Source organism: Acomys minous, assembly GCF_964271855.1.
Source record: "Acomys minous genome assembly, chromosome: 7".
Taxonomy (NCBI): domain Eukaryota; kingdom Metazoa; phylum Chordata; class Mammalia; order Rodentia; family Muridae; genus Acomys; species Acomys minous.
Genome location: NC_140488.1, coordinates 39,035,538 through 39,062,254, shown reverse-complemented (window position 1 = coordinate 39,062,254; position 26,717 = coordinate 39,035,538). Strand labels below are relative to the sequence as shown.

The 26,717-nt window shown below is 35.5% G+C and overlaps 1 protein-coding gene across 2 annotated transcripts in view; it reads left to right on the top strand.

The window, feature by feature from the left end:
* Positions 1-684: 684 nt before the first annotated feature.
* Positions 685-26,717, top strand: part of HTR2C (5-hydroxytryptamine receptor 2C) — a 225,252-nt gene continuing 199,219 nt past the window's right edge. Inside the window, exons 1-2 of one of the 2 annotated variants that reach the window (XM_084789847.1) lie at positions 685-1,255; positions 22,692-22,749. The gene's annotated coding sequence lies outside the window, so the exon portion shown is untranslated. The remainder of the gene's footprint in view (positions 1,256-22,691; positions 22,750-26,717) is intronic. The other variant, XM_084789846.1, reaches the window with a different exon arrangement.

Here is a 26,717-nt window from a genome sequence, read left to right as displayed (position 1 = left end):
AGTTGTTCCTGATGGAGGGAAGAGGGAAAAGGGAGAGCCAGAATGGAGACCCTATGAGGGAGTTTCAGGAGTCTGTGAGATTATAAGACTTTGAAAATGTGTTCCTGGAATTAAAGTCTCTGTCTTTCTCTCTGTCTGTCTGTCTGTATGTATGTATGTCTCAGTCTCTGTCTCTGTCTCTCTGTGTGTTTGTCTTTCTCTCTGTCTCTGCCTCTGTGTGTGTTTGTCTGTTTCTCTGTCTCTGCCTCTGTGTGTGTTTGTCTGTTTCTCTGTCTCTCTCCATCTCTGCCTCTCTCGCCATCTCTGTGTCGCTGCGTCTCTGTTTTTCTGTCTCTCCCTCTCTGTTTCTGTCTGTCTCTGTGTCTCTGTCCCCCGCCCCCACTCTGCAGTATGTGCTTAAACTTTGAATCTTTGAGGATCAATCGTGAAATTTTCTCCATCCCCTGTCTGGTGTCATGGATGACCTCAGTTTCCCTGAGTCCCTGTGCCTGCCTTATAGATCAAGTTAATCACTTTCCCACCTACGCCACAAGGTCTCAGGGTCCCCTGCCAGCAGATTCCAGACGCACTAAGATTCTGGTCCAAACAGGCCTGGAGCAGTGTAACCCTGAGTACTGATTGGCTCTTCTTGGCTCCTCATGACTCCTCCCCTCATCCCTGGTTTTGCCTAAGAGCCCTGTGCAGCCTCACCAGCTCTGGGTAGGCGCTCTGGTGCTCACCGAGGAAGCTTCCTTGGCTGCACTGATCTTAATGATTGAGCCCTTGGAGCAGCAAGATTGTTAATCTTGGTTGCTCCTTTGGCCTGTCTATCCCTTACCTTTCTATTGCATATGAACTTTCCTTCGTTCTGCACATCGTTTGTCGTCGGCGTCGTGGAGATCGTCGTGGTGATCGTCGTGGTGCTCCGGTGGTGGTCTTCGTCCGCTTAGAATAGTGTAGTTAGTTAGGGGCCTTCAAAGAAGAAAGAAGAAGCGATTGGCGCGGAGATGCTGGAGGTGTCAGTTACTATGCTAGAGTAGGGTAGTGAAACAATACCAGCCAAACCTTTCCGGGGGGCGCAGGTTGCCCACAGGAGGTCGACTTGCCGGCGCTGTCCTTCGCGCCGAGCTCCCTCCATCCTTCTTTCCGTCTGCGGCGCGCAGCGCAGAGCAGCGCACTGACTGCCGCGGGCTCCGCTGGGCGATTGCAGCCGAGTCCGTTTCCCGTCTAGCTGCCGCCGCGGCGACCTGCCTGGTCTTCCTCCCGGACGCTAGCGGTAAGTTGGAGCCCCCAGGCGGCATTGCCAGATGAGACCCTAATGATTCCAGCGGAGGATGGAGTAGGGGAGCTTGGATCTGTCCCGGGTGGTTGCAGCCTGCGGGACCGCACTGGTTCGGGAGGATGGTGGGGAGCGACTCGGAGCGCTCAGATTGTGGGAAGGCGGGGGTCTCTGGAAGGAGACAAGAACATAGGTCTCACTAAAGGAGGCCCAGAGTCTCTAGGAGGTTGAAGGATCAGACTCTAAATGTAGGCGCTAGAGGGAGGCAAGGATCTAGAGACCCTCGCACTCAGGGAAAGCTGTGAGAGTAAGGCTGGGGTGGGGTCTCTAGAAGTAATGGGAGGAGGAGGAGGAGGAGGGCATGGAGGGGTGGGAAGGGGGAGGAGTAAAACTAAGCGCAGGGTCTCTGGTCCAGGGGTTGGGCTGAGGAAGGTGCAATCCAATGGGGGAGATATAAACTGTTCACCTTATTAAGGAATCGGACTCGGATCAAGTGGGAGGGGGCTCGGGGCTTGAAGTAATGGGAGGGGGACTGAGGAGAGGGACAGCAAATGATCTGTATTATGTTCTCATTGAAACCTACCCTCATTTTCGGCGGGTCTCAATGAACCCACGTAACTCTGGGAGATAACACACTGCGGACCTGTGTCTTGGTCTAACAGCTGCGGGCTGAATTTGAACAGCGTTACTGATGGTCACGTAAGTTTAAGAGGATAGTATATGGGTATCCAACGAGCCTTTTTATTAGCTTACCTAAAGTCATTTGGTGACAGTTTTATATTTTGAAAAGGTTTGTGGAAAATTCTCCAACCCTGCCTCTTATCCAGGTTTCTTTGCTCAGCTTAACCTGACAAGCAGTGTTAACAGCATACCACGGAATTGCTAAACATGAACAGGTTGCTGGTTCCTGGTTCCTGGTGCGACATAAAGTTCGTCATTGCAAAACATGTCTGTGTGTCTTGTTTCTTTTCTGCGCCAAGCCCTTTGCGTCTTGCTTCCTGTTAGATGGTAGCAGGCAAGTAAGGTGACAAACACCTCACACTGTGTTTGAGACCCCTTATTTTAAGTGACAGCGACCCTCCAAAAAACAGCAGGAGACACTCGGCAGTTAGAGGATATTTAATTTAGTTCAGAATCACTGCCAGTACCTGGCAGATTCTTCATTAATATTTACCCATATAAGTTCCATCCAAGGAATCCTTAGCTGATTCCCCTAATATTATATGCCCCTTACCATATACCTTCTAGATAGGCTAAACAAGGAAAACATACAGTAGAGGAGAAATGGAATTGAACTAAAACGTTGCAGGGAGGGGGAAGAAAATGTTGCGCAGTGAGTAATATCTGCACTCCCAGTTTGTTGCAGACAATCGTGACCTCACATAAAAGAGTGGGGGAAAAAAGATGTGGGACCAAGATGGACTTAATTTTTTCATTAAGAATTCTCTCTATATATACACATATATGGTATACATACATACATACATACATACATACATACATGCATGCAAGTCATATACTCTGACAACCAAAACACTAATGCAGTATACATGAACTGTCACCTGGAATTGATTATGCATGTACAGACAATGAGAAAGAACAATTAACATGCCCCACAGAAAATCATTTCTTCACTTCTTATGCAGCATCTATGCCTCACTCACACACACACACACACACACACACACACACACACACACACACCACACCACACACACACACACACACACACACACACACACACACACACACAAGACCTTTTAAAGCAGTATAATTTTTGGCACCTTTCCATCGGGAAATCATCTACAACTCCCTACCCTACCTTATAGGTAGGGGATTTTTTTCTATATTTTGAGGAGGTAGGATCATAGGATATTTAAATATGCTTTTCATTCACTAAACTCGTTCTTCTGGTCCTTTGGAGAAATAAAAAAATATTTCCTATGTGCACATAATTTCTCTCCTAATAGCACCTGTCATCTACAGCAGCAAGCCCAACTTATGTCCTGAATGTCGGAAGATGAATAAGGCTTGTGGTTGCAATATCAAGGTAGGATTTGGGGTGTTTAAGCCAACACTGACAGGATTTTTCTATCCTCACCACAGAGGGAGGCCTGTTAACCCTTCGTCTGTTGTCATTTGGCTTTTTCTCCTGCCGTGTAGAGTTATTATGGATGACAGTGATGACTTTTTCAGGTGATAACATGACAGGCTTTGGTGCAGTATGAATTCACAGGAAAGAGAGTGATAACTGATATTTCGGCATAAAGGCTTTATGTAATAATGTCTGCATAGCATCATTATGAATAGGATAATAATATGTCAATGTCAACTGTTATTGGTACCAACCAATTTCCCCCTCCAATTCCCAGAGATACTCTCATAGATTAAGGGAAGGAAATACACAGCACTTCTATTTCTCCAGCAACAGAAATAAAAACTGAACGTCCTGGAGTGCAATAGAGCATGTGCTTAGCATATACAAAGCATTAGGTTCAATCTCCAGCACTGCAAAAAAAATTTTCCTAATTTTACGCTGTGATGATATGTTATTAATCCACTCGGGATTTAAGAAATATGATCACTGACCCTCACTGTGGCTTACAGAAGACAGTAGATTTCCCCTCTGGAAAATGAACTGTAAAATTCTGTTAGGCTTGCAGTGTTCTTACTATTCTTTGGAATTTAACTATTTAGAAATATTTCTTAATTTGGGTAATAAATATCCAAACTTCAATAATAGTCTGAAACTTATGTGAATCCTCAGTACCTTCATGTTTTATTTTATTTTCTCCAAATAAGAGCCATGTATGCTTGCAAATAAAGGAAGCACAAACACAGACAGAATTTAGGGTAGAACAACTGACATGAAGTATCTTCAGCCGCTCTTAAATAGTTCAAAGTTTGAGACTGAAGGTTGTAGTTTGCTGGGTCTTACTGCAAAACAAAAATTAAGTTCCAGTGTCTAATGGCTCCTTAGTCTCCTGACTATTTGGTTAGTATCATTAAAGAGTGTCTTGCCACTTCAGTTATATAGCAGTGAAATCCTTCAAGAAATAAAGATACACAGTATTTGTGTTGAGACTATTTTATCAGAGGATCCTTGAAAGTTTAATGTCTAATGAAATAAATGCTTAATTAGCTCATTAGGTAGCTATGAGGCAACTATGAAAACTTTATATATTGGGATCAATAAGATATTATGGTAATAAAATAATGTACAATAATATAACATATAGTCATATAATAAATTAAACTTCCTTGATCATTTTGAAACATTAAAACATACTCTCACATTTTTATTATTTTAAAAAGATTATTTGTCATTATTGTTTTTTTAAAACTGTGTTATTTTTTTCTATGTAGTATACTGCTGAATCTCAGAAGAAAATCATCAACCATCAGCCTAAAGAATATTCAACCATTCAATCTCTCTGCTACTGCCTTTGATCAAACATTTTATGATTTCTTTAAATATTGAAAATAGAGCTGTGGAGCTCTCATAATCTCCATTTTATACACCCAGCATCACAACCAACCAAGAATTTAAAGTGTACCATTAGTTAAGCAGCCAATGGCACACATTTCAATGCAGACTTGGAATAGTATGAGGAGGATTTCAAATAAGATGGACAAGAGGTGGAATGTTGAGTTTGTGTCCTGCTACTCAGCACCTACTTCTACTTTATCTCTCTGCTGAGTTCTCCTTCCAAATTTGCCATCTGCACTGTCCCAAAGACTCTTGCAAGTTACATCACATGTCTAGCTGTCACTTAATATCAGGATTAACTTTACCCTGATTCATAGATGGTCAGCTGCATAGTCTAATTTGAGAATACTTAGGAAAACCTTTGGACTTACAAACTACCTTCATGGCCTTTTGTATCATTTAAAATCCTATGTTTAGGAATATTTTTTAGCGTTCAGTAGTGTGTTCTTTTAATCATAAATATCTGCTTCAGTGGCCAATAATGTCATTGACTATTAATGTAGCATAACTGTATCCATGGCAGTCAGAAAGCCTCCACTACCTCACACACATGTTGGTATTTTAAATTTCATATAAAAGTATATACTTATGAGTTCATTAATATGTATCTCCTAACATCAATTTCTTTAGGAACATGGAGAAAGACTGAAAATGTATAGGTTGTCAGGCATTTCATCTGCCCCGGGTTTCTAAACATGCTCCTTATTCAGGATGATAAGTAGAAAATGTTTTGGGGGGCGGAAATCAGAACGGGATTACACTTCTGATCAAAGTAGTGAACAAATGAGAAAAAGAGAATGAATTGAAGCTGCCCAGTAGGCAACCTAAATTATTGTGGTAGATCTCCAGGCCTTAGAGAAAGAATGTGAGTAGTGTGTTTGGCCTTCTACAGAACACGAGGCTGTACAATTGGTAATGCCACAGTGAGGGTAAGCATTCCAAGATGAATTATTCAGTAATGACAGCCTGTGGGGTACATGTAGTGTAAAAACGGAAAACTACTAAATACTAAGAAGCCATGTCAATTAATTTCCAGACTATGGTTGCCATGTCATTTCATTTTTGTGAAAACATATTTCTTCCTTAACGACAACAGTGAAATTCCTTTTACTAGATGTCTCGTGTTCACATCTTTTTTTTTTTTAATTGTTTTAAATTCATGTATCTCCTATTTTAGCTCAGGAATCAGGACTCGTTCAATGTTTTTCATGTACAGCTTCCTACAATCAAAGCAAGAAGACTTGCTCAAGTTAACAAATCATTATTCCTCTTAAGAAAACAATAAAGAATGATGATAATAGTAGACATTAGTCGCTGAAAACTGCTGCATAAAACATGATGCACATGTATAAGAGGTTTACATATATTTTCTCATTTAAGCCTTGCAACTAGCCCGTTTGTATATTGGTTAACTGAGGCACACAAGCAGATGAAATAATCTGCTTAACTGTAATGAACATGTTCCTGCCTGAAAGCAGGCAGTTTTGAGTTTAGTGGTCATATTATTACATAGTTAACTCTGCTGTCTCTGTTCAGACATTGTTTATACTATAACCACTAAGCTTTCATCAGGTACATATGGGTATGAATCTAATATTATTGACAATTTCTTTAAACCCTCAACACTTGTCGAGGCAATGATATAGGCATGTAACGTTGGACTTAGCTATGAACTTTTAAAAAGCAGATCAAAGAATTTGGAAATAGTGATGCTGAAAAGCTGGGAGGTAAGCAGCTGAGTGAAAGATGGGTGTAAAGCACAAGGTTTTAATATCAGCACCCAGGAGCAAGATGATTTTAAGTTTGATGTCTACATAGCAAGTTGCTGTCTCCAAACGGTAGTAAGAAAGAAAGAAAGAAAGAAAGAAAGAAAGAAAGAAAGAAAGAAAGAAAAAAAGAAAAATAGAAAGAGTGTGGGAGTTAAAGAAGTATGACACAAATAGTGAAATGAGATCAGGAAAATAGTTTATATAGAGATAAGATATGCATGCAAGGACAGGGGCTACTACATCTACCTTAGATTAGGTTATATATGGTTTGTACTCTGTGTCAAAGTAAGAAAAATAGATCATATTTGGTCACTTTTAGAAAGCTGTGTATTTAAAATTCAAGTGGGAAAATGAAATTCTGGATCTTCATGACTAGAATAAAAGAAGGCTATTAGAAATATTGTAGAAATATTAGAATGTATACAATACATAAATATTGTCTATCCCTATCAAACATTCCTCAGACCTATGTGGTCTTCCAGGTCTTGTTCATGGCCTGCTTCCTGGAGTAAGCTTTTGCCAATTAGCAAATACATATAGTAAAGCTCTTCTCAAAAATCTATAATCAATTAGCAAGTTTTGATTGATTATATTGCCAATCATAAGAATTCAATTGATCGTACCTCTAAGAACACAGGCATCTAATACAATTACCTCCCTGAAGATAATTTATGATAATTAAATATTTACAAATCTTAAATTAGATTAGTTGAATTTTAGTCCTAAAATACACAGCTTTATTTTATATTTCATAATGAAATATAAAAATAGTGTGTGTGTGTGTGTGTGTGTGTGTGTGTGTGTGTGTGTGTGTGTGTATGACAGAGAGGGGAGTGGGGAGGGACGAAAAGGGGGTGGAGGGAGGAAGAGAGAGCATGTAATCAGTTGGTTGACCACTTGAGAGCAAACTAACATGTGCCTAATGTTTAAGATCAGTTTCAGATTCTAGTGTATTCCACAACTTTGTTATTTTTTAAAATTTAACCATTTAAGCCAATGATCCATATTACTTTTGTTATCTGGGTTGACGGGACTAATTGTTTAATTGTTTCTTTTTCCTAATTATAGAATGTTAAAATTACTATTCTTAATTTGCTCACCATGTTAAGATCATGAATGTTAGATTTTGTATTTTTACATATTTAAAGTTATCTTTATAATTTACAGTGTGTTGGTACATCATTCTATTATTTTTGAATTAGTTGCTCACTCATGGAAGTTTAGTAGGCCCATACCTTACATTTTCATATATGATATAAAAGAGCTTCAGAAAAATTGATACTTGTATTCTTGTGTGAATTAAATATGAAGGATCTGATACTTTTCTAACATTATTTTTAAACCTATAGTTTAAGGGAGCAAAAGTAAATAGGTTTATTTACAGACTTATTTCTCTATTCTTTCATTATATATCTAATTTAAAATCATTACAAATGGCAAAGAAAGGACAGTATATAACAGTTATATTATATAATATAATTATGAAATAAAATGATATTTATTGATACCATGATTCTTGCTCAATCAGATCTTATTTAGATAGCAAATATATTAGACATTAGGTGGGAGGATTATTTCCCTCTTTTCATTGAGAACACTCTGTCTCAAGGTTTAAAGTACATCTATTTCTGAACTTCAAGCAATTTTCTAAATTTTATTTGATTAACTCTATAAAATGTAATGTCTATATTAATCAATTATATATTCCAAATTAGTCAACTGTAAGATGAATAACTTTTAAAGATTATGAAATTTCATTGAGTATTATTTTAAGGGCTTAGTGTATTTCCAATTCTGTTTTGCATGATTGATAGAAGCTAACATGCATATTATATAAAACATACTAAAAGAAACAAGTATTCAGAAAAGGCTATTCCATGAAATAATATAGATTTGTATGCTATATAATGAGTAACATTTAATTTTCATCCTCTTATTCACTTCCTCAGAATAAATGGCATGAAAATGTGACTGATCCATTTTCCTCAGATGTACCATTTCTTTTTCATTTCCATAATGATTATAGACTCACTGCTAGTTCTTTAACTATCAGTGTAGTAAAAAAAAATCTCCATATCATACTTGAGCTGGAACATACTCCACGTTCATCATAATACATAAAGAGTGCAGAGTATTTACAGGGTTGATAGCAACGAAAGGACACTGTAGTTGTCAAATACCAAGAATAGATAAAGTGAGTTTCAGGTAAGCTATAAAGTGATGAGCTTAGTTCGTGGACACAGATGGTTTTGCTACAAGAAGTAAGAAGAAAGGTGTTTTATTGACAAAAAAGACAAGAAGTAAAAGGTAGGCACTGTGGTGCATTCCTGAAATTTGAGTACTCACACAGTTGAGGTTGGAGAGTAGTGAGTTGAAGGCCAGCCTGTGTTACAAAATAAGTTGTTATGAAGTACATACAGGATCCTATCTCACAACAAGCACAGATAAAATAATAAATAATGCTTAAAATATAAATGTTTTGTGTGTTTATATGAAAAATATAGAAAAGTCACTGATCACAGTAAAAGATCACCTGATCTCATGCATAAAAATCTTCAAAATTTTCCATTAATTTTTAAATAAAATAGACACTGTACTCATTACCTGGCACTTAGTATATTGTGCTTTAGTTCATTTTTGTTCATTGCTTTTAACTTAATACTTTGTTTCAGTGATTCCTATTTGCCAGGCATGATATTAAAGCTCTTACAAGTATTGTCATGGATTTTAAGTTGAATGCTATCTGTCTCTTTTATCAGATTATATATTCACAGATCAAGTCAATATTTTATCAATATTTATATGTGTATGGCATTATATATCATTGTTTACATCAATATGGTTTTGCTGAATAATTAACATAAAAATAAAGGAACTGTGGGGAACTTTTTAAGCTGCAAAGTTAGAGTTACATTCTGTGAGTTTTAGTCTTTTATGAGACAGTATCCTTTGCTGTCCAAAGAGGAAATTCTAGGCAGTGGAAGACGGAGTGGCACACTTACCTAGCATGCAGGAAGGTCTTTGCTTCAGTCCTCAGCACTGGGAAAAAAAACAGTTGACATGAGTGGTTACTAACATACTTTCAAATACTATAAACTATGAATAACTTCAAAGATTTCCTAGCTCTGAAAGCTGACTGAAAATAGTAAAGCAGAGATAGTACATTTTTCTATCTCAGAAAATAACTATGACTCTTCAACTTCACAAGAAACAGTTACAGAAGCAAAAACGGATAGTCACCTCTGGTCTTGAACCTGTCATTTTCCTGTTCCTTCCAGTGCCGTACTTTTGAAATGGTTCATTATTTAGGGTAACCAAGTGGAAAAAGCCTCTTGTTTTTATTATACTTCTTGGAATGAACTTAAGCATTTCTCATTATCAGAAATAAAACTAATGCAATTATTGCTAGTGATTTAAATTCAAGGATAGTACAGCTCCAAACCTTACAAAAGAGAGTTATTAAATGATGTTAAAACCCATAAACTTACACTTTATTGTTAAGCTAGTATATCATTTATCAACTTTCTTTTTTATTAATTAAGATTTTTTTAATCTATAACAATGAACAATGAATCATTTGCAGTATTACCAGATAAAACAATGTACATTATCAAAGTCCCCACTGTTTTAATAGGAGTGTTGAAAAGGCCCTACTCTAATTCCAGATTTTGAAAAACACTTAAACTTTCAGAGAATATTACAATTTTCAGAGCATTCTGAGATTCCTAATTAAGATTGCTTTAGCTATAAAAGACAGCTATTTTGTACAAATTAATACACCACCATCTTTATTCTGGTCTTCTCTGATTATCAACTTTCTTAAGCTATATAAATGTTACCTAAAGAATAATTATTATTGTTACTTTTCTTTAATTGAATCTTTAATGAAATATTGCTGACTGTGTGTGATGACATCTGTGGAGTCCCAGGACTTGGGAAACAAAGGAAAGAGGATCAGATGTGTGTGGTCACCCTTAAGTACATAGGATGTTCAATAGCTAGAATTATGAAATTTTGTGTACACACACACACACACACACACACACACACACATTCTAGCTATGTTTAATTGTTTATATAGCATGATAACACCTTAGGAAGAGAAATTGAGGGCTTTTAAAACTTTTTTAAAAATTTGCAACTGTCTTATAAACACACAGAGGTCAAAAAGGTAAAAGTTAATGAGCCAAATCTTCACCCAAAGCAAAATATCAGGAGTTCATATTGCGAGCCTGTGAACACAGGTAACTCACTGTTACGCACAGTTAAAAAAGAAAGAGCCATCTTCTATTTCTCAATCTTGCTATACATTACCTAAGAGGTACATTAATAATACACTTCCTAATAACAATTTATATTAAAATTATTTTATCATGTATAAACATACACACACAATTTTGTTTTTTGTGGCTGAGTTTCATTGTAAAGGCCTAGCTATCACAATGTAGACCAGGCTAGCCTGAAATTTATATCTTCCTAGCATTGATTACAGAGTTGTGGGATTGCATATGTGCATCACCATACCTGACTCATCTTTAAATGTTCTATTTAATATGTCTTTAAATTTCTATTATAGGATTATATTTCATCCAAAGATCTGTCCTTATATTCTGCACTACACTTACTCCTCTTTCATATAAATTGTTTTCTACCAAAAGCATTACAAAGGTGAAAGTGTTTAAAATATAATCACAGAACATACTTATTAGTGGTAGATAGAACTTTCTTATAGTACTAACATTTACCTCTGGTTATAATATTTCTGTGTTCTCTTATTTGATTTTCAACATAACTACAAATTAATTAGGGCCCATATTGTAGAATCATTTATGCAAACGGGACACTCAAAAAATAAGTTTAAATATTGTATTCATGATCACACATTCAGTTGTACAATTAGATTGAAACAATGCCATGTTTTCTCATTCAAGATTACATAGTACTTCAGTATACTCCCTGACTTCTATGTTATGGATAGGTTCACAGACATTTGAGTGTGGAAAGTTTAATGACACAATTAAAAAGCTGAAGGGGTTGGTGGTGTGTTCTTGCTGATACCATGTGTGCTTAACATGTGTGAGACTCTCAGTTTCAAATCCTGCATCATTAAAACAAAAGTTATAGAGAGGTGTGTGTATGTGTGTGTGTGCATGCCTGCATTGCATACTTGTGTGCTTGTGTGAGAGACACAGAGACAGAGACAGGTATAGAGACAGAGGCAGAGTGTAAAATGTTTAAATAAGTGATAAATGTGTTTCTACACAAGAGTAGACATTCATTTAAATCTAGTCAAAGGTTATATTAACATAACTGATTGATGAGCGATATGTCTTTGATGAAAATCTTAATAAAATACAAATCACTTTCTCTAGAATAAATTGGGATACCAGCCATCCCATCAAACTTTAGCCAAGCAAGGCTTCTTGAAAGTCTATCAATCTCAGTTTCATTTCCTCTTCTAATTTTCCAAAAGTACTTGAACTTCTTATACTTTTTCTTGTATACCTATTAACTCTATGCTGTTCATGTATCCTGTGATGTTCAGAACCCATATAACAGAAGGTGCTTTCAATATTCTACAATATCATTTTTGACACTAGTAGAGAATGAAGATGTAATAGTATACATAATACTACCACTTAGAGGTAAACCTTACTTTCTTTGCAGAATAAGCTATTAAGAATTAAAATATTAGATTACTTTATTCCAAAATCACTTTTCTGTGGAGAATTCTCAATGGGAACTCATTAGTATCTTGTTTAACATCAGTGTTGCCAGCTTCCAGGCAAAGATTGAACTTCATGACTAGAAATTGTCTGGTTCATTAAACATATTCTTATTTTAATGGGACACATAGAAGGTTAGTGTATAAAGGCTTCAAAGGATAAAGAAGGCTATTGGAACTAGTTCAACAAGAGGCCATTATTCCATTCTATGTGAACCTTCCTGACCCCCCATATTAGAAGTTTTCTTTACTGAGGAATATTCAATTTCTCTTTCTGTATTCAGAGTGCCTTTGAATCTTTGAGGTGACTTTAAATATTATGAAGAAGAGAAGGAAAAGCCATATAAAGTGTGTTCATAACTCCTATCTGTTAAGATAGGAAAACAAGAAATCCCTTTAGATTTCTACTTGTTTTCCTTTGAAAACAATATCAAAATGTTTCACATTGTTTTCAGTGAATCTAAAGTTGTACTGTTTGTGATTATGCAAAATAATTTCAAGTACTTCTTCAGTTTTCTGTACTCAGGCAGACCTTAAACTGTGACACTGAGGCCTCTTCTTGATCTGTTTTGGGAACCATCCAGATTTCTTTTTTTATTTAAATTTCTCTTAAAATTTTATTCACTTTAAATCTCAATCATAGCTCCCTCCTTCGTCTCCTCCAGGTCCCAACCTCCCTCTCATTTCCCTCTAGCCCCTTCCCCTACTTTTCAGAAAAGAGGAGCCTAACCCCTTCCTGAGCACATCAAGTCACATCAGGACTGAATGAATCCTCTTCCTCTGTGGCCTGGTAAGGCACCCCACCAGGGGGAAGTGATCAAAGAGCAAGCAACAGAGTCCATGGCAGAGATAGCCCCTGCTCCCCTTAATGAGGGACCCATATGGAGACTGAGATGTCCATTGGCTACATCTGAGCAATGGCCTAGGTCCTCTCCATCACAGTCTTTGTTTTGGTGCATCAGTCTCCACAGGCCCTCATGGGCTCAGAATTCTTGGCTCTGTTGGTTTCCTTGTAGAGCTCCTGTCCTCCCCAGATCCTTCTATCCACTGACTCTTCAATAGGATTCCCTGCACTCTGTCCAATATTTGGCTATGAGTCTTGGCATCTGTTTCCATCCCCTGCTGATGGAGTCTTTCAGAGGACATCTGTGGTAGGCTCCCATTCTGTTCCCTCTCTTCAAACACTTTTGGTGTCTATTCTGTTTGCTCTTCTAAATGAGAAGCTTCCTCCCTAGGGTCCTTCTTGTACTTAGCCTCTTTAGGTTTGAGGATTGCAGTATGGTTTTCCTGTATACAAGCTAATATACGCTTGTAAGAGAGTGTATGCCATGTGTGTCTTTCTGGGTCTGGGTTATTTCACTGAGGATGATTTTTCTCTAGTTTCATCCATTTCCTTCCAAGATTTCCTTCTTTTTAATAGCTGACTAGTATTCCATTGTGTATAACAGTTTCTTTATACATTCTTCAGTTGAAGGACATCTAGGTTGTTTCCAGTTTCTGGCTATTACAAATAAAGCTTCTATGAACATAGTTGAGCAAATGTTTTTGTTGTGTGATGGATCATCTCCTGGGTATATGCCCAGGGCTGGGTCTTGAGGTTGAGCTGTTCTCAATTTTCTGAGAAAGTGCCAGATTGGTTTCCAAAGTAGTTGTATAAGTTTGCACTTCCACCAGCAATAGAGGAGTGTTCTGCTTTCTCTACAACCTCACCAGCATGTGCTGTCACTTGAGTTTTTTTTTTTTATCCTAGCTATTCTGACAGGTGTTTGACAGGATCTCAGAGTCATTTTGATTTGCATTTCCCTGATGACTGAGGATGTTGAGCATTTCTTTCAGTGTTTCTTGGCCATTTGATATTCTTCTGTTGAGAATTCTGTTTAGTTCTATACCCCATGCTTTTGGGGCATCTAAGGAGATGATCAGGTGTTTTCTTTTCAGACTTCTTACATGGTGGATTTCATCGATAGGTTTTCTCCTATGTTGGACCTTCCCTGCATGCCTGGGATTATTTAGTTTGGTGGTGTTTAATTTCTTGAATATAAGACCTTTGTCTGATATAGGGTTGGTGAAGATTTTGTCCTAGTGTATAGGCTGTAGTCTTGTTCTGTTCAGAATGTCCTTTGCTTTACAGAAGCTTTTATGTTTTATTAGGTCCTATTTATTAATTGTTGACCTTAGATCCTGAGCTGTTGCTATTCTCTGTTCAGGAAGTTGTCTCCTATGCCAATGAGTTCAAGATGGGTTCCCACTTTCTCTTCTAATAGATTTGGTGTGTCTAGTGTTATGTTGAGGTCTTTAATCCACTTGGGCTTGAGTTTAGTGCATGATGATATATATATGGATTTGTTTGCATTTTTCTACATATTCAGTTAGATGAGCACCATTTGTTGAAAATTCTATCTTTTTTTCATTGTATCATTTTGGTTTCTTTGTCAAAAATCAAGACTCCATAGGGGTGTAGGTTTATTTCTGGGTCTTTGCTTCTATGCCATTGATCCACAGGTCTTTTTCTAGGCCAGTAACATGCAGTTTTTAATTACTGTCACTCTATAGTACAGCTTGAGATCAAGGATGGAGATAACCTCCTGAAGATCTATTATTGTACAAGATTGTTTTAGCTATTCTGGGTTTTTTGTTTTTCCATTTAAAGTTGAGAATTGTTCACTCAATGTCTGTAGAGAATTGTGTTGATATTTTGATGGGAATTACATTGAATTTGTAGATGGATTTTGGTAAGATGGCCGCTTTTACTATGTTAATCCTACTGATCCATGAGCATGAGAGATCTTTCCATCTTCTCATATCTTCTTCAATTTCTTAATACCAATACTCTTCAAACTGTTCCATGAAATAGAAATGGAAGAAAGATTACCAAATTCATTCTATGTGACCACAGTCACCTTGATACCTAAACTACATAAAGACCCAACAAAGAAAAAGAATTTCAAACCAATTTCCCTTATGAACATTGATGCAAAAATACTCAATAAATTGCTCACAAACTGAATCCAAGAACACTTCAAAAATATCATCCAACCATGACCAAGTAGGTTTCATCCCAGGCATGCAGGAATGGTTCAATATAGGAAAACCTATTGATATAATCCACCATGTAGGCAATCAGAAAAAAAACCATGATCTTCTCCTTAGATGCCCAAAAAGCATTTGACAAAATCCAACACTCCTTCATGTTAAAAATCGTGGAGAGATCAGGGATACAAGGTGCATACCTAAACATAGTAAAGGTAATATTCAGCAAGCCTATAGCTAACATCAAATTAAATGAAGAGAAACTTAAATCAATTCAACTGAAATCAGGGACAAAACAAGGCTGCCCACTCTCCATAGCTCTTCAGTATAGTACTTGAAGTCTGAGCTAGAGCAATCAGACAACTAAAGGTGATCATGGGGATACAAACTGGAAAGGTAGAAGTCAAATTATTGCTGTCTGAAAATTATTATACGGTATACATAAGAGACCCCCAAAATTCCACCTGAGAACTCAAACAGCTGATAGACACCTTCAACAATGTGGCTGCATACAAAATTACCTCAGAAATATCAATAGCCCTTCTGTATACAAAAATAAATCATGCAGATTTCTATTATCATCAATGGAGACATATCCTTTTAAGCCTGGTTGTACCTCAGGTCATAAAAGCATGACAGAAAATATGACACCTGTTCTGGGAGTCATAGAATGTTCAGACCAGGATTTGAGGTCCATTTCCTCTGTGTTAAAATCCCTACCATATATTATATTGGTATGCAACAAAAAGCCTTACTTGGCAATTGTATGCATACAATTAGGAAAGACTACCAAGTACAGCAATTTCATTAGATAAAATAGGAGTTGACTTTGAGTGTGAGGGTCACTAGGGCTTGGTTTGACACAGAGGCCAGACAGGCAAAGTTTTGAAAATTTATGGATATTCAGGTTGTACAACTTTAGAAAAAGGGCAGTATGAACCAGCTAATAGAGGTAACAGTAGCTTTGCCTCTGATGCATTTAAAACAATGGTCCACATGTTCAATCAAATGTTCTTTGGATAGATGAAAATCAGTTATTATTTATCTGGAGACTGGTTAATCCAGCATGCCAAAAGATTTTAGAGAAATTCACGCTATGCTGATTTCACTGAACTTCAAAACTTTGCAAGGAAGAGAAGTTTGTAGATGGAAAGGAACTGAAGTCCAATGTTCAAATTTCTGTATTAACTCCCAACTGGCTACATTTCTATAATTCAGTGGTTGTTAAAGTTCTAATTGGTTAAAATTTTAATCTCTGCAAGACATCTGAGAAAGCACTTTACATCTTTCCAGAAACAGAATCAATACCCAGTTCTAATGTCGAGGGCTTAGAGTTGTGTCAGTAACTGGAGGTCCAATATATAAACTCTACATGAAAATGTGGCAAGAAAAGATTACTGTGCAATTTAGGGAAAGCTTTCAAGCTTCTGTACGCCTTGAAAATAGTGATATTGCTTCAAAGTGCAAAGAAAGAATATCTGTTTGAATCATTCCTCAGGTACCATTTTCATTCCTGCATATAAACCCATAATGATTAGTCTACTCTTTAATAAGTCACAGAGATACTCATGTAGAGAAGAGACTTATAAAAATTAGTAAGATAAAGGAGCATTGATGCTCAATATTTATCATATGATCAAATAGGAATTTAGAAATTTAGGCTACTTAAGTGGCACAAGTGGAAAGAGTAATGTTAAAATAGGTAGGAATTATGAAAATTGTTTATTAACAAATCTTTAGATATTTAAATTATTTCTTTGACTTCTGTAATATAGAAGTAAATAATGAAGTGTACTTTTGACCCTGATATAGTCATCCATTTGATTATAATATAACTGTTAGTCCCCAATATCAAAGTGCTATTTATTTTTATTAAATTATTTTAGTAATATTAACAAAGTACTTTATGTTTTCAAGGTGCTGTGAAAGTAGCCACACATTAATGTTAAACATTCTCATAAACCAATGGGATTAAAGTAGTCTCACATTTCTGAGTGACTTCATGTTGTATATGGTTCTTTTATAAGTAATTTTGTGTTGGAGGAGGGAGAGAGATTTGGAGATCTGAGCAATCATGGAGTTCAGAGGACAGCATTCTGCAGTCAACTCTCTCCTTCCACCTCTATGTGGGCTTCAGGGATTGGACTCAGGTTCACTGGTCTGTACTATAGGCATGTTACCCATTGAGGCATCTTTCTGGCCTGTGACTGATTGTGTCTTAAAGATGCCTAATTTAAGGCTAAGAGAGGGTTCTTGACTACTTTTTAGTAATTTGAGTAGTTATCATTTATTAATGGTGAAGCCATAGAGAGAATTCTAGTCTCTTAACATTGAATGTAGGTTCTTTTCCTCTGTAGCCCATTGCCTCGTAAAGGTTGTGTAGCATAATAAATGAAAGCTTTTAAAAATTTGACTATATCATACTGTCCTTGAGAATCACATCATGCTTAATAAATTCAGAATGAAGAGAAAAGGCATTTGCATTCTTGGCTTCAAAAATTAGAATCTTAATGCAAATACATGAATACCTTAAAAACTATGTCTTTTATTATTATTGATATAAACATAGAAGATATACTTTCATTTCGATTTTATATTAGATGTGTGCATATTCATAACAGGAGGAAAAGCAGAATAATTTTTTGAGGTTTATATTAGATGACTGACCAGACAATTGGCCACATACACTTATGTTAGCTTTGATTTCTTAATTTCAGCAACTGATGCTTGAAACAGCTCAAGGCAGGATGCTTACTCTATAAATTACATCTCTTAAAAATGTACAAATGCAAGCATGAGTCATGAAGCTACAGAAGTCAATCTTTAATCCATTATGTCATTTTCATAAGGAAGCAAACCAGTGACCTTCATATCCTTTTAAAAGCAATGACGCTGAGTAATAGAGTCTGTGAAATATGCAATCACAACATGAGCAATCAGTGAGCTTAGGTAAAAAAATAGGTTTGTAAAATGAAATCTGTTTCTTTCTATGTTTATTTTTGCATTCATTTGCATGTATATATTTCATATATGGATAAGTTTGAAATTATTTTGAAAAATACCTTTGCATATCTTCATATTGATACAGGATAAATCAAGTCTCCTTTCAGGGTTCTTACTCTCATTAATAAAAGAATTTAAGACCTGATTCAGATGGACGCAGAAAGGAAAATGTTTAAGTAGAGTTTAAAAGAAAAATCCCAAGCTATAAAAACACAGCAGCTGCCTAAGGCATGCACATTAGACATATGGTGAACAAACAGCCACATGACAGGAAGGCATTAGAGAAAGAGTAAGGAAGCCGAAAGAAACAAAAGAATCAGGAAATAGAAATGGGGAGAGGCTAATAAGGAGCCAAATCAGGATTCAAACTCGGGTCTGTCTGCATAGGCTGGGTACCCGTTTTCAATGATGAGTAACAAACATACTACCAGTTCAAAAATGTGCCAAATTCTTATGCATAAAATGTACTCTGAGTACATCTACTCAGACCTAACATTTTTCTCAGGGACTGACTTTGAACACAAGTCAGGAGATAGACATCATATGACATCTTCTCCAAATCAGGACTGTGTGGATCCTTATAAGATCTCAGTTCACTTTTTAAAGTGAAGAAAAGGCTGTTTACTAATAAAGGATGGAAAACTGTGCCATATGCTGTATTTTGGGCAGAGGTATCTCATGTAAGGTTTTATTCTTCTTGGAATCCAAGGTGGCAACAGTGTCAGGACAATGACTTATCTATGTTCCTTCTGCCAGAATAAAGGACGTGTACACACACACAGTGACGATAGAAATTTCAGACTTTTATTTTGCCTTCCATTATCTTGTGGGTCCAAGAACAAAGTCAGTGCTTTTTTCCCCCAAATTCAGCTTTAAGTAGAAGAATCGGTTTCACGCTGAGATGACGTTGGCTAAGGGCACAAAGCACTAATACAAATATAAGGACCAAAGTTCAAAACCCAGCATCCATTTAAATGTACAACTATGTTAGCCTGAGTTTGATGCCTGATTTAATGACAAAAAGAGAGAACCAACTCCTAAACTTCACATGTGCATGGTGGCATATGCCTGCCAACACACATACATCTCACACATACACATGATGATGATCATCATAATTTAAACATTACGAACAAAAAATAAACCAGCAAAGAAATTTTCCTTTGGTTTGTCACGTCCTAATTGAATTTCTGTGTACTGTTGGAAGTATCATTGACAATCCATTGTGTTGTTCTCTAGACAATAAATGATACAGTGACGTTAAAAGGCAGTATCAGCTCAGGATAGTAAAGACTGAGATTTCAAAGACTGCATGGTAAGTTGAAGCGAAAGTTAAGAAAAACATGAACTAGCAAGTCAATATGATAAAGTAGAAGTCTGTGAGTACCTCAGTGTTTGGGTAACATACAGTGAAAGAGAAAAAAAGTGTTTTGAGAAGTGTGGAAGAAATTGAGAAAATCAGAGCCTCTTTAAGCTAGAATTTATATCAACTAGGCAACTGGCAGAAAACACAATGCCAGAGGTCAGAACATGTTTTTGAAGATAATAAAGATACAGCAGGATGGAGATATTCTGTATCTTCATGAAGGTGCCTGCAAAACTGACTGAAGTGCTTTTAAAATGAGGACTTTTTTTTTTAAATGAGGACATATTTATCACGTGTTTATCATACTTTAAAGATTACTCGAAAACCCAAATGAGCAGGGAAAGGAAGCCTGCAGTCTATGTGCAGTCTTGCACTAATCCCGAGTAGGAAAACATCTCCTTCTTTTTAAATGAATATGTTAATCTGCGACTATGCAGAGGAGTGCACTCAGTTCTCTTGTGATGCTAGCATCCACTGTCCCACTCCTCAGTGTTGGCATTTGAATGACTGAGCCTAAGCTAGGCAAGGTTTTGGTAGGCACTGCACTTGAAAAACCTGCTTTTGCACTATTATTTCAACTGGAACTTCTGTTTAGTCTTCACTCTCTTTTAGGAGTCTTAAAAGACAATTTTGAATTGAAATTACACTTTTGTAATAGCTTTATTAGTGTAGGCTAGGCATAACTTGTGTAACATGAAATAAAATCACTTAATTCATCACAGAGTTGTCCTTAATGACCTTTTATAAATCAATTATTAGTCATGCCAAAGCAATACCATCACACTTGGGGAACTTTAAAGTGAGTGCTTTAAAACGTATTTGGACTGATACATAGAACACAGTTGTGCTCAAGGCCATCTTTCTACCTTGAAGCACGCTGCTCCACAAAAAAAAAAGCAAATCAAATTTATTGTGGGAATTTAAACTTGTAATATTTCAATAAGGTAAGGAAAGATCGAACACTTGAACTGATAATATATGCCATCATAAAATGTATCTAAAATTCATAACTAGCTGATAGAGAAAAGATATGTTCATAAATGAAAGTATTACCATAAAAAAGGCTGTGAGCCTTGCACCAGCAAGCACAGTGGCATATCCCTGGAATGGAAGACAGAAAAATGAAAATTGTCATATATTTGAGGCCAGCCTGGGACACATATTCCATTCAAACACCAAAGGAAAAAAAATCTCATGGGTACATTGGGAGGACACATCCAGAACATAGTTAATTTTAGTGAAGGAAATTCTCTCTCTTTCTTTTTTCAGAATTAACATTTAAACATCTACTCTAAAATATTAGACACACCAGAAAAAAAAATGTTTACTTGCTAAATTTTAGAGAAATTATTCTTTTAAAAAACTATGAAGCTAGACTTTTTTTCATGAGGAACAGAAATGTTTCATTAATCTCCGTCTTCTCACGTGAGGGAAAACCTGAGGTAAAGAGACCTGGTGGCCCTCAGAGGAAGGATAGCAGGCTACCAAGAAGAGACTTGATACTCTATGAGCATATACAGGGGGAGGAGGCCCACCACCCGCAGTCACAGTCATAGGGGAGGGGAGTAGGGGGTAAGCGGGAGGGAGGGAGGAATGGGAGGATACAAGGAATGGGATAACTATTGTGATGAATTAATACAAAATTATATTTTAAAAAAGAGAAAGAAAAAAAGAAATCTGACATTGCAGCACATTTCTCTGACTGTAGTATTCACAGTTCACCACTAGGGGCCGCAATTCCATATGCCGCTGTTCTGAGAAAACAGCAGATTTATTCCCTCTAAGGCTATTGTATAATTAGGTAAAATTAATTTAAATGGGAGCCTCAACCGGGTAAGAGTAGATTACTACAGTGTAGAGAGATGACAATGCATCTATAGTTTGTATCATGTAAATCAATAACAACATTGCCAAGTGTTTCTTCACTCAGCATAGTCTCTTACCAGTAATTGAAAATGGCTAGTGACTCTGAATCTTTGCCTTCTGAAATATGTTAGAGAGAACAAGCTTTATGCACTTCTCCACTAAGGAAACTGATTTGTTTATTATATGCATTTTAACATTTCCATAGAGCAAAATATTAGTGTTGAGAATGTATTCTCACAGTCATCTTTGCAATGAGTCTTTGCATTAACTTTTCAAACTGACAAAAAGGTGCTCATTCAGATTTATAAATACTAAATGTATTTTAAAATATAATTTAGATAAAAGAGAAAAGTTCTCTCTTATTTGAATTCACAACTACTTTATTTTATTTCTATCTTGGATAATATGAAATATAATCACATCAAATTATTTAAATTGTGACTTTAAAATTCAACATATACATACTTTATATTCAGTTATTCAGGTCAACTTATGTCGATAGGTATGTGAGGTAATCAAATTATTTCAATAATCTAAATTATAGCATGATGTGTTCTATATATTTTTCATAATTCTAGTGATGTTCACTCATTTTAACTTTATTTTAAAGAAAATACCTGTATTTGAAACATATTGGTCATGTTTGTAGTGTTTGCAGAATCCTTTCCTGTTTAAAATGACAAATTAACATTATTAAAAATTTGTCCTACTACAAAAATGTAGCTGATGTTTTTCTTAAACTTGTTTCTGCAATCAAAAATAAATAGTTATAGAACTGATACCGATATAATAACTGAAATGATGATTGCCAGGTGCTATTTTCTTCCTAGAGGTTAAAATTGTCTCAGGACCTATGGATCGAATACCATCTAAATACAGCTCTGGAAACCATCTTATGTGAAACAATGGCTCAACTTAACAGCTAATGTAGAGTTTTGCTGATTTATTTAGAATAACAAATTGACATATGTTCCTTCTTTAGCACAAGGACAAGCAGTGGTGTATCTATTGTACGATACTTTATTTTAAAACTTACGGAGCTGAGATTTGAATGTGGCGTTCGTCGATACCATGTCCATTACTATCCAGCCTTGCTCTACCCTAGAAAACAGCTTAGGTACCGGTGACTAAATCCTTACTTACAGAATTCTTACTGTATTTTTTTTCTTCATGTTTACTTTTAGGGTTGTCAACTAATACCTGCAAGCATAGGCCAATGAACACCATCTTTCCAAATTAACTGTAAGTATACACTTAAGCATGCCCTAGGACTTTTATTTTGAATGAATGTTTAACCATTTTATATAGGTGATTACAATTATTTTGGAAACTTAACTCAAACTACTAAAACATACAGCATTAATGGCTTACCACATCTGAAAGCAATATTTAATTTATTAAAACACATTTTAACAGAACCTAAAACATTTAAATTATGTTTTATCAAGTTATGTGTGATGCAGACACTCTTACCAAGTTGCAAACCACTATCTAAACTTTGTCATAAGAAAATATAAAATAAGGTTATATATTAGGAAAATTTAGTCAATGAGAAATCCATGTTCTCTAGATTTCCCCCTGTAGTGACAAACTCATAGCTGTGATATGGAATTAGGAAATCCAACTGTCATTTTCTAGTGGTGCAAAGCTCTTTAAATATTCATCATAGATGAGGCTGGGGATGTATGTCAGTGGTACAGTATTTGGCTGGCAAGTGGAAGGAACTATGTGCTATCATCCTATTATTATTATTATTATTATTATTATTATTATTATTATTATTATTATCATCCAACACAGAACAGGTATAAAGTGAGAAACTTTGTTATTAGTCACAGATTCTAAAAGCATTAAAGACAAACTTTCACAAAAGAGAAAAAACAGAAAATGGAAGGTGGGTGAGGTGGTGGAAGCTTTGAATCCCAGCACTCAGGAGGCAGAGGCAAGTGAATTTCTGAGTTTGAGGTCAACCTGGTCCACAGATGAAGGTCTAAGATAGCCAAGGCTACATAAAGAAACATTGTCTTATAAATAGAAAGACAGAAAGAAATAAAGGAAGGAAGGAAGGAAGGAAGGAAGGAAGGAAGAGAGGGAGAAAAGAGAGGAGGCAAAAAAGCAAATCAGAGAATGGGGAAATCTATAGTCTCTATCTTTGCCAGGGTGTAATTATGTGACTGAATCAATATATTACAGGTTAAGCAATGTGATGTGAGAGAACTGCACAGGGAATTTTCAGTTAAATTTCTCACTGTCATATTTCTGTAGTTAACATCAGAAAATGAATTTACAATTGTAGTTTGGAGGAAGAATTGATGATTGTAGAATCTAAGCCATTATTATAGAGATATTTCTGTGTGTACTTATAGTAGTATGTTAATATATAATTATTTGGAAAAATTACCCAGTGCAAAAATAAAAAAAAATGTAATCTTATCAAATTTTAAAAGATATTAAGAAGGAAATAGGATTGGGAATGTCTGCTACACACATAACTAATGATTAAAAATTGTAAGAAAGAATAAATCAGTGATTTTTTCCCCAACAAGACAGATATATAAAAAATGGCTACATTAAAATGTACCAAAAAGTCAAAACAATTAACATCAAACTGTCCTGTCAGGTTATTAAGGATATCCTCATCTGATGTTATAGCAAACATAACAGTTCCTGTATTTAATATATATTAAAAGGGTTCTATTACTCTTTCACTAGTTTTTCATGTGGTTCAAAAATGTACCCTTAGGGGAAATTAAAAGAGTTTAAAGTATAAAATTGTGAAGTGCTCCAGCAGGGGGAATCTCACTGTAAGTTTATGAAGATTGAAGTGTACAGCAGATGTTTTCATTGTGTTGATGAAAATAGGCTAATCCAGATGCACAGGTAAGTTTCTATGGTATTCACACAAAGTCATCTCATGCTGTTTACCAACATTATAAGCACTGTCCAGTGACAAAGACGAAGGTGGATTCAATTTCACATTTGCTATGACCCTTTGAGTAGTACTATTCTCCCTATGATAAGCCATCTTCTCTTTATTTCTATATGTTAATTATCAACTACCCCACATTGAGTGTTTCCTATTTCTCTCCTCAACCTGTGCACACTTTGTGCAAATACCTGCTGACCACTGATTTCTTTGTGCAAATATCTGCTGACCATTGGTTTTTAATCAGCTGTTAGAAAAAAGTGATATGTAAATTTATCTTAAGGTAACAATAACTGATAGAACTAACAAACTCTATCCCATCCTTCCAAAACGTGAATCTTCCAAGGAGCTCAAAGGCAAAATATAGCTCAAATTTCATTTTATTATCTAAAGTTTTGGCCTACTTCACTTATCCAGGAAGTTCACCTTCCTAGGACACACCAGTGACATGAAAACTGCATTCCCACCCACCTACTATAAATGGTTGAAAACTAGTTTTTTATTGCAATGATGGAGCTAATGTCCTTAATATACTAATATTCACCATATATGGATGAGTACCAAGAGTGCTATTGTGATACCTATGCACCTACAAGTTTTTCTCCGATGTCAAAATTAACATGAACTACATATTCTTGGCAAGCACTCTACTAACAGGGACTTTGATATTCTGTAACTATTTTAAAATATATAAGAATCAATAATTTTCACAAAAAAAACCAGGTTTAAATAATTTGTTTCAGTTATCCTTCAAAATTAGTAATAACTTCCCTATAGGTCTACAGAGTCAAACATAAGATTATATATATGTATATATATATATATATATATATATATATATATATATATATATATGCATAGATACAGACATACAGAGATAATCTCCAAGATAATGTGTTCAATATGTCTTTTGAAAAATGGGCAATTTTCAATTGGACAGCTGTGCTCCTCCTGACCAGGATAAAGTTCGTAATAGTAAGTATTTACATTAAACATTGTTTGTTTAGTTTTTTTCTGTAACATGATAATATCACTGAAAGTTCTTTCCATAAATAGTTCATGTAATGAGGAGCACCAACACATTAGCTTTATATTTCCAGGATAAGATTTGGACTTGTCAATCTCTTGATACTTGTATTTAAAATGGAAGGACTTACTTTTTTTTTTTAACTGTTTAGCCTTGTGGTATTACAAATAAAACAAATTCACTTAACAGACTGTTTTGTATGAATTCTCTGATGCATAACTTTCAGAATGTTTCATTCTGGGTTTACAGGTGACTTGATAGGAACATAAAAAGACAATAATATGTGCCAAGATTGCTGATTGTAGAGTTCAATTCTTTTACTGTGCACTATGTTGAAATGTGTTTTTCAAAAATATTTATATTTCTTATATTTCTTAAAGTATATGTTTTCTTCTCAATCCTTTATTTGGATAAACTAATAAATATATAAGCAGAAAGATGTGAAGAAAGCAAAGGCTGATCAATGGACTATTATTATGTTCTATGTGGATTACACATGTGTGTCATTAGTAAGACCATAACATGCTACATGTAATATATACTCAATAATCAGTTTCACAATAATTATATAAGTTATATAATAAAACAATAGTACCACTAGAAGAGAAATAATCAAGTATAGTTTAAAAAATTAACATGCACAAAATATTTTAAGGATGGGTAAGATCTGAGGCTTTCTGTTCCGGCATGGTGTACAGCATTTACTTTTGTTGATAATCTAAATTTTTAAGACATCCTTCATCACGCTTATTTGATTTCAAAAGATGTGGGCTTGACTAAATACTTAAAGAACTTATGGTTGCCCTATAAATATATAGAAATGTAATTAGAAATATGTATTTATATAAAAGAAAATGGATGCTATCTAATTGAGCTAACTAGATATTTAAAAACTGTATATAGTACAGAAAATATTTTTGAAGTAGCCTGTGACAAAAGCGGGCAAGGCTAACATGATGGTTTAAAATGCATATATTCTTAAAAATGTTTCAACTTCAGCAAACTATGTGAAAGTTACACTATTTTGGAAGGTGAGTAGCAAAACAGTTTGTAGTAACTTTAGTGACTGCAAAAAGCCAGTGAATGCATGCACGTAAGCAAATATCATGATCAAAGAGTTTTTCACACAAAAATATCAATGACATATTTAGTTATGTTAAAATATTAGTTTTAGAAACATATTTCATACAATTTATAAAGCATCAGATGACCTTTTTTTTTTCTAGAAATGAGTAAGTGGCTCCAGGGTTCAAGGTC